This window comes from Macrobrachium rosenbergii, chromosome 41, assembly GCF_040412425.1.
Source record: "Macrobrachium rosenbergii isolate ZJJX-2024 chromosome 41, ASM4041242v1, whole genome shotgun sequence".
NCBI lineage: Eukaryota > Metazoa > Arthropoda > Malacostraca > Decapoda > Palaemonidae > Macrobrachium > Macrobrachium rosenbergii.
Window position 1 is genome coordinate 79,161,707 of NC_089781.1, and position 15,044 is coordinate 79,176,750.

Sequence of the window (15,044 nt, forward strand, 5' to 3'; positions counted from 1 at the left end):
ACATAGGTGTTAATTTCTCAAAGTATATAGGATCTGTCAAGTGTTTAAAACATCTCACACAACGTAAGTAGTGCATTAGATAATGTGAAGTAAACAAAAACAAAAAAGGTTATGAAGTTAAGATGGTTTCCACTTTCCCTTCAGGATTGACCCATTGAAATACAGTTATGGAAAAAGTAAAATAAGAGGTATGTTTCATATGGTTAGATGACATAATAATTGGTCTTAATCACACTGTGGACATGTTACCAAGACATAAGATCATAATTGGTGCAAAAATAAATAAGGGAAGGAAAGTTCATGATTTGTTGGTGGCAAAGTGTTCCAATGTGACCCCACAGAGGTAGCCAAGATGAGTTAAACAACAAATAAGAACTTGATCATTTTAAAAACTGTTCCAACATTAAATGGTGTAGTTCATTTATAACCTTGCTTTCCAATAGGAAAACCACAAAAATGTTACCATTGGTGCTATATACAGAAAATGTTGATATTTTTTACAATATTACAGACTTTGGGCTGGTAAATTGACCTAACAAGTGATTATATAGTGTTACTTTAGTGATTTACAGGGTAGCCAAAGTTCATTGTAAAGTGTTTGAATTCTCAAAAAAAAAAAAAAAAAAAAATCTTTGTAATTTTTTAAATACTGTAATACAAATCTAATAGCCGAATATACTAATACAGCATATTAGTGATACAGAAATTGTCTGCGCTGTACTTTTTGTTCAGTAAATAAAAATTGGATATGACCACCATCCTGGGTTCCATGTCCTTCCCAACTACCCCACCCTCCCCAACATCTGTTGTCAAAGATCAAAACTGCTAAATTTTTTATATAAAATTACTTGATGCACAATGAGGATTCCATGTGGAAAATTCAGAGTTAACCGCATTGGTCTCTTATTTAAGGTTGAGTCTCAGCAGTTGAAAGTCGTATGATAGTTTTAAGTGTGAATAATGTTCTGCCATTGGCAGCTTCAGCATGCTTGTGAGGTCTTTGGTGAGTAATGCATAGTAGTCAAAAGCTTACCTTTTTCTTACATACCTGTGGTGGCAATTCAGAGCAGCAATGCATAGCTATGTAAATTACATATCCAAAGTTGTGTGTTAGTGGAAATGAGCATCTTGTCAACTATCGAAGTATCTTTGTTCTTTATGCCTATATGGATTTTATTGTATTTATGTATTATGAGTAGACATATTCACTCGACTTTTTAAGATTTCTAAAACAAATGCGTTTGCTGTTTTAACACACTGACATTCGGTTATTTAATGCCCCTTGCTGATCTTTTCCAGGTAGTGAAAACTACCCTGCAATTGGCTTTTATGAGGCATGCAGAATGTTGCACTTGGCTGGCCAGGATTTGTAGGCAGGTGTGTTCAGCCTTGCTGGGGTTTGCTGGTAGCTTTGTGCTTAGCCCTTTCCATACTGTGCAGGAAGACATGCATTACTTTAGTTTTTTGTAGCATCACTTTCATGTACCTCCATTCATGTTCCTTTTCTTCCATATTACTTTCCACCCTTTCCTAACTATTGTTTCATAGTGCAACCTTTAAAACCTTTTTACTCTCAATTTCCCTTTCAAGGCTGAATAACTTCATAGGTCCCAGCGCTTGGCTTTTGGATTCCATTCCACAGTCTTGCCCAGACATGCAGGCCAAGTTTGTTAAAGATGTGTCCCAACAGTTTATGTGGTAGAACAAAGTTTTACCACTTAAGTAAAGTACAGTGGATAGTAACTGAAGTTTATCAGCTTCATATAAGTGTTTCTGTGAGTGTATATTTAAGATTGTGTGGCATGGCACAATAGTCTGCATATTATATTGTCTACATTCATTGGTTTTGTGTAAATTCTCTCCTCCCTCCCTCTCAGCAAAAGGCTCAACTGGGAAAAGTTTAACAATGTTTTTATTATAGCATATCCTTCCATAGTGCCAAAATGTTTTTATTATAGCATATCCTTCCTTAGTGCCAAAATGCTAAGGACTGTACAGTATGAACAAACAAGAATTTGTGCAGTTCAGGTGTTAGGAATATGTCAAGTTAACTGTAGAATATAAGCTGGGAGTATTTTAGCTTTGACCTTTGATTTTTTACTCTTTTAGTTTAATCTGGTTTTGTTGTTAAATATGTAGATTTTAGTAGTCTGTAGTGTTTTGAATACTTTGTTTCAGCTAGCCTGTAACACGAATGTTAGTCTGATAGTTTTTCTTTTCAGGTTTGTAACTGCAAATTAATACCCTGAAAGTCTACCTCAACCAAGAACCAACTAATAATTCAAGAGATAAGAACTGTGTGGAGGTCTGCATCCAGCCTTTAAGTACTACAAGTACTTCTTTGAAGAATTGGTGGACTTGAATGAAGGCAGTGTATCCTGGACTGTAGCATGAATGAAATTTATATTTGTTCCAACACCGTTTACAAACCGTCGGTCCTTTACATTAAGAATTACTTATAGGGAAGCTGGAAACGGCTGTTGAACTTTCGAACAAGGAGGTTAGGCAGTTAACTAACGTCCGGGAGGCAGGAGTACTGCCTGCCCAGATGTAAACATTCCAATTTGCTATCGGCCATCTTGTGCTGAAGACGTGTTTCACGCTCTCTGCCCTGACTGCTGTTGAGCTGTTTTCCTGGTGGGGTCTTTCTGGTTTTTTCCCCCCCTCAAATTGGAACCACCTTGATGTGGTGAGGGGGCTCTCGAACTTAAGTTTTTTTTTCTTTTTTTTTATCCATAGGTTTGATCCCAAGTGTCCCATATATATATATATATATATGATATATTTTAGGACTAATTTTGTGGAATTTTCTGTTTTTGTCAAAATTTAGCAAACCTAATGAATGGGAAAACATATCATGGCTTGGAGTGGAGTTGGATCTGAAGCTAATTAGTGGGAACAGTGGTAGAACCATCATCTACCTGATAATGTTCAGACCTGTTTTTTTTTTCAGGCGGAACTCTGTGGAGCTGGACCATGGATTCCAGGGGGGCCTGGTTCTAGGAATAGGACTCTCGGCTTTCTGTCCGGTTAGCCCATAATGTGATTAGGATGGGGATGACTTGTATTATTACAATACACTCAGTCCTAGCAAATGAGTTTTGCTGACACTTGGGCCATACTAATCATGATATGCCATCCCCTTTTCGGGGTAGTGTAGGGACGCGGACATTTGGGAGTCAGTTCCCACTTGTGCCATTAGTGGAAGATTGAACTTCATAAAAAGCCAATGATATCTTTAAAAGATTTTTTTCACTTTTTTTATGGAAAGTAAAACTAAAGATTTTAGTACCCCTGGACCTCATGATGGTAAAATTCTGGCACAGTCGATGACTATTGGAACGTCACTCCCGAACCTCCTTAGTACAGACATAAATGCTACAAAGGAACAGCATGTTCCAAGTAAAATATCAACCCCTAAAGACTCAGAGTGTTTAGAAAATCAAAAAAAACTAATAAAAACAAATTTGTAAACTCCAGTATCATAACACTGGAACCATACATAATGGACAATAATTCTAAAGTGGATACAAGTAATCCTCCTAAAACCCCATCAACACAAGACAACTCGTCACGGATGAATGTAAAAAGATCCAAAAGAAATAACTATCGACTCAATCCAACACTAGTTCATTTTGAACATATTTTTGGAACAGACAATTGGTCCAGATTTTTTGTATTAAAAGCAGAGAAACAATTTAATCTCACCAGCCTATTAGAGAACAAATTATTAAATATACATCCCACACAAGACGGGGAATGTAGACAAAGATAAGGAATGTAGACATATCAGAAACAATGAATGGTCAATACAAACAACAACCAAAGCCCATTCAACAACTTTTCTACAAATAACCAACATAAATGAAATTAAAGTAACAGTAACCAGCCATGAAACACTAAACTATACACAAGAAACAGTGATGCCCCCAGACAATGATGAAAAAGAGCTACCATCAAAACAAATCTTTAAAATAGACTCCCTTAAATTAAGATACAACAACATACATGACTTGGAATTATATACTGTTCCCAAGTAGAAAGGATGCAAATAAACATATTAAAATAGTCAAAATATAATTTACAAACTGGGAACTACCACGAAAAATAAAAATTCTAGGACTAAATAGAGATGTTCGCCCCCTTTGTCCCTAAACCTCTCCTGTGTTCTAAGTGTCTAAAATGTGGCCATTCAACAAAAAGATGTAGAAATAAGGCTGTGTGTGCTGTATGTTCTGAAGATCATACAACAAATTGGAAATGCAAAACCTTTAAATGTGTCAATTGCAAATTAAATAAATCATGCAAAATCTAAAGACTGTATTTTATCAATATTATACAGAATTACAAATGTTAATGGTCAGAACTGGTATGCCCGTTAATGAAGCCAAACTCAAACTGAAGGTGAGAGGAATCAATGATCCAGTAAAATGCTATTCATATTCAAATGCTGTAACAATTCATGATAAACATAAAGAATCTCAACACAGAATAGCTGAGACACATCTCTCCCCCTCCTCTGCTACCCATAAAAGCCCAAGTGTACAGGGTTGCAACAGACTGCTCTTACATCACAACAGGCCTCCCCAATAATAATCCCAGTTAATCGTTCAGAAACGAATTCCTATCATATGGAAAAGTTAACAGAAGTTAATTAATCATATCTGGATACTCATACTGCACTAACATCATCCACAGAAAGCTTTAATTGACCAAAAATAAAATAAAAAAGGAAAGTAATTGACAGAACTCCCCGTAAGGGTAAAAATCATGACATTCCGTTCACATAAATCTAACAAAACACCAGTCACGCCCACCATTAATATGAAACATTACATTGACTGCATCACAACTGGAAATCCAAGACGAATATAAATAACGATTCCAAATCAACAAAGAAATCTACAATTAAACATCCCACTGAAAAATCAGAAACCCCCAAAATTCATCAAATCAACCTTCAACAAGACCAAAGAATTATAATAATAAATCTAAAAATTCAAATCAAAATCTTATACCAGCACATCGGAGATCCTATAGAAACCTAGTTCTTCGTTAAACATCGACAGAGTTGTGGAAGAACCAAGGCCCAAGTTAAGTCTTGGCCATCTAATGAAGAATTAGAGGAATTTATTTCTCGCTATAATGTGGTTCAATTCCTCAACAAGACCAAAGTCCCTGTAATAAGTAACCAGTTGGTTCTTAGTCTCATAAAATAAGTCTAATCCTTCGGGCCAGCCCTAGGAGAGCTGTTAATCAGCTCAGTGGTCTGGTAAAACTAAGGTATACTTCAACAGTATACCTGCACCAGAAATTCCCAACAAAAATATTTCAACATACAATAATGGAAACGTAATTGGGACTCGGATATCAGAACCATTCCTTCCACACACTGAACATGATTTATCTTAATTTCAAGAGTGTTTCAGCATAACGTACAATCGTTTACTTAACAAAAATGAAAATGTAATGAGAAATTTCGTAAATAACTTTACTATGTTCCGAAAATGCCCTTTAACATTCCATCAAGATGACGAACTATGCTCGGAATCCTGAAAACTTAAAAGAAACATGATCAAAATTCAAATAGATTTGATTATAAGGAAATAGGAAATATTCAGCAATCAAGCCAAGTTACAAAGAAACCACAAAGTAACACAAAACTCTCTTAAAATGTTACGGGATATCGCTAAATCAGCAATTAACTTACAAAATTTAACTCCAATTCCACCGAACAATGACCACTAAAATAATTCAGTGGAACATGAATGGATTTTCTACTCGGCTTCGACTAGGTGAAATCCAGAGTATACTAAAGGAACATAAACCTATTTGCATGTGTATAAATTAGCTTTTCACTCACCAATAGTGGATGGCAAGCTAGGAACAGCTATACAGTATATTTTCATAACCATTCAACTTCTGAACCCTTAAATATTACATTGTCATATCAAATAACTGCAATCAAATTGCATATGCCAGACAATCAAATTATATCTGTTCTAAATCTATATAATCAGCCAAATTTTAACTCAAACTATAGTGATTTACCACAAATACTAAATAATGTAATTGGCCCCCTACTGATGGTAGCCAACTTTAATGCCCATAATCCATTATGGGACAGCACACATGTTAGTAACTTGGCTGCCACAAACATTGAAAATTGCACAAGTGATCAGAATTTACACTGTCTGAATGAAAGTGATTCACCAATGTACTTCTCAAAAACATTTCTTTCTCCTCGATATTTCATTATGCTCACTGGAATTAATCGAAAATTTGGAATGGAATGTCCTAGATGATTCATACACAAGTGATCACTTTCCAATTGTTTTTAATTATTTGAACAAAAAACGATCATTTCCCTTTCCAGTGTTGTAATCAATGCTGCAGATATATGCATCCCCAAAACTTCAACTTCTAATATATCCACCGTTCCATGGTGGTCTTAACAATTTATCTCTCTTAAATCAAACCAAATAAACACTGGCACATAATTTGAATAGACTAAAGTCTAGATTAAACACCCTTAATAAAGGCCCTTTAATATAAACTAAGCAAGGTAATAGTTATAAATATAACTATTAATCACATTAAACCACTTTACAATAAATATAATGCCAAGTTTTAAAAAACAATAATGTTCGAAAAAGCTCAATCGTGGAAAATTATATTTCGGAGTTGTCACCAAATACTTCAATTCAAGGAAATATGGCACAAAATTCAGTAAAATTAACAGTAAACATATAAGACCACCTAGAAGCCCAGTACAGTATAATGGCAAACTAAATCATAACCGACAAGATTTTTCAAATATATAGAAGATATTAGTGCCTATTCTAATTTAGATGAACAGTTCAAAAGAATTAGAACACAAAAATAAATCATACACTTAATTTTGAAACGGATGAGGACCTTGATTATAATCAAGAATTCAATATGAGCGAATAAAATTTTCCCTAAGATCATGTCGATCATCAGCTTTGGGTCATGATAGGATTTCTTTTGAAATGATACAAAATTTAGCTACACCAGCTAAAGAAATCTTTAATATTAAAATTATAACATATGGCTAAGGCATGTCTTCCCATCAAAGTGGAGACATGCAATATCATACCCATCAGTAAACCAGGAAAAGACCCTAGCAACCCCACTACTTATAGGCCAATATTTCTAACAAGTTGCTTGTGCAAACTGTTGAAGAAAATGGTTAGTTTGAGATTAACAAGTGTTATAACAAAAAACTCTGTTTTATCACCTACCCAATCAGGATCAAAAGCTGGTAGATCTACACTAGACCCATTAACTCAATTAGATCATCATATTAAAAAGGGTTTTGAAATTAAAAAGCTGACAGTGGCTATTTTCTTTGATATATAAAAAGCATATGATACCACATGGAGATACAATATTATGCACAAACTCCACAAATGTGATATTCAATATGTATCAATTTTTTAACAAATCGTACATTTCAAGTATCCATAGAAAATACATATTCAAATTGCTACATACAAGAGGAGGGTATCCCTCAAGGCAGTGTTTTGAGCTGCATCTTACAGTATTTGCCCTGGCAATAGATATTACTTAGAACCTTCCTGATGGTGTACAAAATACTTTTTGTGGATGATTTTGTAAATATTCAATGTTATTCTCTGAGACATGCTCAAAGAATACTTAATATAGCAACAAATAATATAACCACTTGGACTAACTCCGTGGGTTTCGAGTTGTCAAAATGACATTGTTTGCTACAAAGACAAAAGATGGTTGAAACAACAAACGATTAAGTTATATCTTTATAATGAAGAGATAAACATGTGCATTAGTGTTAAATTTTAGGGTATAAATTTTTATCAACATTTAAATTGGAAAGATCATATCAAATATATAAAAGCCCAAAGATCTAAAGCCCATACATTATTAAAAAAAGTCTCTCACACCAAATGGGGTGCAGGACCAGATACAATGTAAATGTTATACAATGCAACAGTATTATCAATTATAAATTATAGCTGTCCAATTTATTCAACTGCCTCAGAAGCAACCCTAAAATCTCTAGATGCTTTACATCACGAGGGAGTGTTTATATATACAGGAGCCTTCCGTTCATCTTCATCTGTCTCTATCCTAGCAGAAGCAGGCCAGCTGCCTCTAAAATATTACAGAGATCTAATTAATTAAGAAGAGGCCTATCCCTTCAAGCAGGCACATCTGCATCAAATTTCTCAATAATCCAAATACAAATAATAACCCAAATCAAAACTCGTTTACTAAAAAACTAATTATTGAATTTACATAACATTATACCCAAATTTACCCAAGAAATAAATCTGATCACACCATGGACACTAAAAAGGAAAAAAAAAGGGCAAATATTTATCATATCTTTCAAAAAAGTATACTGTATGTTCAACGTAAATGTACCATCAACATGCCATGGAAAACGCAAAACGGAAGGGTAATCCCTTCATAATCTATACAGATGGATCCAAAAATGAAGCTGGAGTTGGCTCATCAGCCTATTCAAGTGATGAAACTATCCAAATGGACCTTCCCTTAATAGCATCAGTATTTACAGCTGAATTAACAGCAATACAATTGGCTCTCCACATTATATCAACAAAGGAATTCTGAGCAACTCTAGAAGTGCGATTGAAGCAATAGGATCATTTAAATCAAATAATCACCTTGTCTAAAATATCCAACGGGAAATTCATCAGTTAATTACAAACGGCCTTCAAGTTCAAATTTGTTGGATCCCAGCCCATGTAGACATTGAGGGTACTGAGAAAGCAAAGCTGCTAAATTGGCTTGTACAATCCCCCTAACTACTACAAAGTGCTCCTATATCAGACTGGCTAGCATCAGTTAAACCTTTAATTTATAGGGATTGGCAAAATGATTGGTCAAATACACCCCCTCAAAACAAACTTAAGACAAATTAAGAACGAAGTTAAAAAGTGGCATTATTCTACCCAAAAACAAAGAATAAATGAAATAATTTTAACAAGACTCAGAATAGGACATTCCAGACTCACACATGGTTCGGATGTCAACTCACACACAAATCCAATAACTTGTGAAAGATGTAACATCCCATTAACAATGAAACATATCTTGATTGACTGTCCCAAATGGCAGCATGAAAGAAATACTTGATATACAAAATAAATCGGTAAAAGATATTCCAGCTGAAGGTAATAACTTTTCAATTAATAATATTGTCTTCTTAAACAAAATTAAATTAAAGTATCATTTTCCCCCCCCCTTTTTTTTCTTCGATTTTTAGTTTTAATTTTTTTCTTATGTATTCTTTCCCCTCCCCTTTTTTTCCAGCCCGAGAAGAACCCTAACAGGGTTCAGAGGTCTGATTAAACAAATCATTTATAACTAATCTTGTTGTTTTGCATTATGATTGTGGATAAACCTCATAAGCCCTCCTTCCCCCAGCATGTATGGCCTGGGGTAGGGGATAAGTGCAATTGCTTCTGTTCTCATGTTGATATGGACCCACACACCCTTTGCTCCTCTTGCAGGGGATGTGTGTGTTCTCGTAATTCACCTTGTTCAGAGTGTTGTTTCTGGTCTGCCAAGCAGTGGGTGAAGTCTGAGGAGGAGACAGTACCAAAGGAAGCCCGCCAAGCTGTCATCTGAGGGTTGTCGGCCCCCAATGACTCCCTTGGTGGCTGACCCGTCAGGATCGTTTCTCCCTCCAGGCGAGCTTCCCCTTCTTGCTGCCTCTCCTTCGGGTGAGAACTCCCCTCATCTTCACTCGCTTCGTCGGGTGTAGAAGGCCATGGGGAGTGGACGATCAGGACAATCTCTCGGGGGGGGGTCTCTCCTCGCCCCGGAGGGAATTTTTTCCCCTGGAGCAAGCAGAGGCTTCCTCCTTTGACCCAGCTTTGCCTTTGGGTTTGGCGGTGGAGACTTCTCTCATTGGGCAGGTTGCAGACCCCACCTCTACCTGGCTTCACCTGGCATTCCATCATTGGAGGGCCTGATCTCCCATCTTTCCGGCAGTCTTGTGACTACCCACACCTCAGCCACTTCCGCCACGTCAACAGTCACCATGATGTTTTTTACTAAGTTACCAGTGACTGTCACCTCGCCCCTGGTTACCCAGGTATCAGCCGCGCCTGCCTCTCCATGCCATGCCACTGCCACCTGGCTTCCTGCCCGGCCCGTCCGGTATAGTTACATCGTTGGTGCCTTACAAAACGGTGCCTGTTCCTGCTGTTGCCGACCTGCTGCATACACATTCCCCACTCCGGCCTGGCTCCTGTTCCTGCTCCACCCGTGCCGACGACCCATGTCTCTGCTCCTGGCTTACCTGGCTCCCACACTGCTCCACCTGCCGTAGTTGTTGCTGGCTTCTGCTGCCTTCTCCTGGATGGGGGACCTGACCACCATCCTGAAGATGATGACAAAGACGATGAAGAAGAAGAGGTCTCGGAAGGTGTTGTCTTCGCCGTCCTTGTTGTCTGCTACCACCACCACCTCTTCTGAGACTCGCCAGCTGCAGAAGGCAGCGGCTTTCTCTCCCCGCCCCAGAAATCTCGCCCAGAGACTTCTAAGGGACTGCCTCTTTTCATAGGGAAGGCAGTGGGATCTCTCGTCGGCTCATCCCGGCCCGCAGACCAGGGAACCGATTCGTTGACCCCTGGGTCAGTCACCTTGGGAGCCAAGGGCGTGCAGACCTTGGTTTACACTCCTGTTGCCATGCAGAAGAAATCTGCTTCTAAGGCTGGCACTGTGTTGGGTACTCTGGACTGGTACCAGAGAGACCTCTCTCTGCACCGACATGGGCACAGGATGAGAGAAAGAGCCCTGACAAGCAGGTGTCTCGGCTCTTCCTACTGGCACTTCCATGAGTGCCAAGCAAGGTTCCCGGGAAGGTGCTTCAGCCTCTCTGGTCCGGGCACCTGGCGAGACAGAGAAGAGGTCCCCTGCTCAGTCTTCTCGCGAGGTTTTGGCCTCGAAGAAGACTGGGGCCCATCTGGAAGACAGCTAAAGTTCCCCCAAGCTCCCAGCTTGACTCCGTGAACCGCTCCGCTCTCCTCAGGACAATGCTTCACCGAGGCAAAAGCTTTCTTCTCGACCCGAGTTGCCATCATCACTGTGGGTTGGTGACCTCTCTTGGACCACTGCTCCTTCTGGTTGTGCTAGCAAGACCAGCGGGGGTGCCCAATCCTCCTCGCGTGTCCCCTCAACCTCCTGGGCTTCCCCTAGGAGGTGCAAGTTGGACAGGAGGAACTCCGGTGAGTCGTCTCCTTGGAGTTCAACTACGAGGGCTTACGTTCCTGGCTCTGTTCTTGGATCGACCAGATCATACGTCCATGTAGTACAGGAAGGATCCCAGGAGAGTGCTGAGGTTCTTCCTCCTGCGGGGAGAGTAGATATGGAGGACCACACCTTGGAGGGACTCAAGGGGTCCTCTTCCCCAGGACACGGACACCTCCGAGATACAGAGGACCTTTGCAGAGGTAATTGCGCTGATTTGTTAGCACAAGGACATAGGGGAAAGGACCGCGGCCTCGTTTGTGGATTATCCTCCGCGCCTCAAATCCTTCTGGTGTCCAAAAAAGGAACCCAAGGTTTCAGTGGGGCTGCCGTGGTCCACGCTTGCTTAGGGGGTTCACAACCAAGTGAATGGTCTTGTGTCTGGGCAAGACAATTCGCTTTACTTGAACTGCGTGGACAAGCTGCTTCCCCCTCCTCTGCCTCGACAGAAGCAATTTTACAAGCCCTCGGAAGGGCCATTGCCACTTAAGCAGGTTGACCCGGACCTGGTTCATCTAGACCAGGTCTTTCATTGCAGCAACTTACAGCAGAGGGTATTTCTCTTTCCCAGCAAGAGGCAGCAACCCTGGAAGCCACTGCCATGGTGGCTTTCCAGGCAGTCTCCTGGTTGAATCTGTGGTTGTTCACAGTATCCTAAGTGGCTGCCTCCCTATTGTACTCTGGGAGGATTCCACTTTCAGGAGACTGCCAGTCTCGAGGTAGAGGCATCTACCTCACCCACCAGACGGAAAACCTTTGGGCCAACTGAGTTCTTAAGTGAAGAAACGCTGTTCTTTCTCGCTTCACCAGGTCTATGGGACCTGAGTCAGCAATGACCCTGCGGAACGGACTGTTGCTGGGTTCTGCCTATTTCTTCCCGACAAAGTTGATAGGTGCTGCGGTGGAGAAGCGTCATGCCAATGACAGCAACCGCCTTGTTCACCAGGCAGTGACTAAGACCTCCGGGTCTTTGCGCTCCACTGCGGCCCAGCCTTCAGGCCAGGCTAGCACTTCTCAGCCCCTAAGAAGCCCCCAGTCTTCGAAGGGATCCCACAGGAACACCCAGCCTCCTCCTTCCTCCGGAAAGGGTGGGCTTTCACGCCCCTTTAAGCCCAGTTTCCAGTCTGGTAAAGCGGAAGAAGGGGAGCTAAAATGGAAGAAGGGGAAAAGCTGGGGGCGTCGTGAGACCGTCGTCTTCCTTCTATCCCCCACCCCTGGCGACTGCTGCTGGATCTCCAGGTGGGGTTGCAAGAAGTGCAAGCCATGAGCCATTGGGCAACATGGAAGCGAATCTTTCTTATAGAGAAAGCCAGGGGTGGGACCGGTGGACCTCTCCCCTGAACCATTTCGTTTGCCAGACTCTGTTCACAATGGAAAGTGGATGTCCTTCAGGGGAGGAGGTATATCTACCTTGAAGGACCCTTTGTCTAGGCCACCTCACCGAGTCCTTCACTGCAGGGCCTCGTTCCTGGATCTCCAAAGGGCATCGCACTAATGCAAGACTGGTGCAAGCCATGCTGAGCGAGTCTTGGTGTGTAAAATCTTGTCGGAACTCAAGAAGTCATGTCGGATGGGTCCCCAGGCTTTTACAGCCGAATCTTTCTTGTATAGAAAGCCAGGGGTGGTTGTAGACCGGTCAGAGACCTCTCTCCCCTGAACCATTTCGTTTGCCAGACTCTATTCACATTGCCTCTGTTCTCAAAACATCGCGACCGAGGATCCGTGCACGCCTCCATCAGGGAGAAAGACTTCATGCATTAGGCAGCCTTCCTGGTGGACTTGAAGGATACATATTTTCAGATACCCATTCAACGATCTTCCGCTTCACCAGTAACACACTAGTGGGTGCTGGCTCACTCGTTAGAGGTGTCAGCCAGGTCTTCCAATTCAGGGCACTCAGCCTCCAGAAAGGTTGTTCAACCTGTGGGGGGGTTCCAGTCATCGATCTGCTCGCCACCCACCACAACAGAAAACCTCAGGTCAATCTGCTCAGTCAATGGACCCATGGGCTGCTGCTGCTGACATGTTCAGTATCTGTGTGACAATCTCTACGTCTACGCCTTTCCTCCGTTCTGTCTTGATTCGCATAGTGATCAGCCAAGTGATGATCACTCCGAATCTCAGAATGATTCTGGTAGCCCCCAAATGGCCAGAGGCCATTTGGTAGGTATCCCGACCCATTAGTTCTCCTTTCTGAGGTGCCGAGAGAGTTCCTCCTCTGGCTCAACCTGCTGTGTCAACCCCATGCTGAGCGGTATCACCTGGCAGTGCAGTCCTTGTGTCTCCACGGCTGGAGGGTATCCACCATCTCCACGAGCAAGAGGCTTTTGTTTCACACAGCAGCGGAGATGGCTGGATGGTTGAGACGATCCTCCGCAGCAGTATACCAAGGAAAGTGGTCCATCTTCTGCGGTTGGTGTCATAGACAGGGTCTCTCTTCCGGTCGGAGGTACTATTCAGCAGGTCACGGACTTCCTTGTCTTAATTCACCAAGAGAAGCTTCTCTTCATTTCAGCAGTAAAAGGCTATTGGGCCTCACTCGGCCTAGTCTTGCAGCTGGAAAGGGTCAAGATATCTCTACTGATGAGAAGCTTCAAGAGGTCTTGCCCACCCAGGTACCTCAGGCCCCCAGGTGGATGTGACTTATGTTCTAAGGGGCCTGACTCATGCACCGTACGAGCCTTCACAAGTCTCGTCAGACCGTGATATGACCCCCAAGACTGTCTTCTTGGTTAGCCTGGCATCGGCAAAGAGAGTTGGCAAATTTCATGGGCTTTGATGTTAAACACTCGAGAGGATGGCCATCAGTCCCTGATGCTCTGTTAGAGTCCTTCACAATCCCCTCCCTAAATGACTTTGTTGGTAATGACCCAGAAGAGTTGCTACTGTGTCCTGTTAAGAGTGCTGCGGCACTACCTGAAGAGGACTCGCCATCTCCGGCCTGAGTGTCAATGACTCTTCGTTAACACTGGCTCGACCAAGAAAGAATGTCCAAGAACACTATCTCTTTCTGGCTTCATGGGACAACAAGGAGAGTGTATTCTGCTGCTGGAGAAGACAACACTGGTACGCTTCGTCCGAGAGCTCATGAAGTCCGCAGCATTGATCCGTCCCTGGCACTCCGGAAGAATCTATCAGTCCCACAGGTTTTGAAGGCGGGGGTGTGGTCCCAACAAACCACCTTTATTTCCTTTTACCTTCGAGATGTTGCCCACAAGTCCTTGGACATTTTTTCCTTTGGTCCTGTGGTGACCGCTCAACAAGTTGTGTAGCTTACCCGGCTCCACTACGGGACAGGTTGCGTCTCGCCTAAGATGTACTTTGCTTGAACTGATGTTTCCTCATTCATGCAAAGGGACCCAGAAGTCTGACAATTGATCTCGTGTTTCTTACAACCCGATCATTTTTGTCAGAGGCAGTTTTCCCTTCCTCGCTCTATCGACCAGGAAGGGAACACAAGGTGTGGCGAACTCCAGTCAGTTCATAGAGACTCACTCAGATTCCTCCCTCCAACCAGTGAGTCTTCCTAGTGTAAAGGACCAACGGTTTGTATATCATGTCGGAACAAATCACAGTATTTTAAAGTAAATTGTGAGTTTCCCAACTATTCAAACCTAAGGTCCTTTACATTACTTTTCATGCCTGCCTCATGCCACCCCTCAATCTGACACCTGGGCTTAAAGGCAAATTGGAATGTTTACATCTGGGCAGGAGGTACACCCGCCTCCCGGACGGTAGTTGACTGCCTAACCACCTTG

The 15,044-nt window shown here is 41.7% G+C and overlaps 1 long non-coding RNA gene across 2 annotated transcripts in view; it reads left to right on the forward strand.

Moving 5' to 3' along the window:
• The window catches only part of LOC136826912 (uncharacterized), a 38,858-nt gene that overhangs the window by 15,546 nt on the left and 8,268 nt on the right, over positions 1-15,044 (forward strand). For both annotated transcript variants that reach the window (XR_010849749.1, XR_010849750.1), the window contains exon 3: positions 2,223-2,333. This is a non-coding gene — a long non-coding RNA (uncharacterized lncRNA). The remainder of the gene's footprint in view (positions 1-2,222; positions 2,334-15,044) is intronic.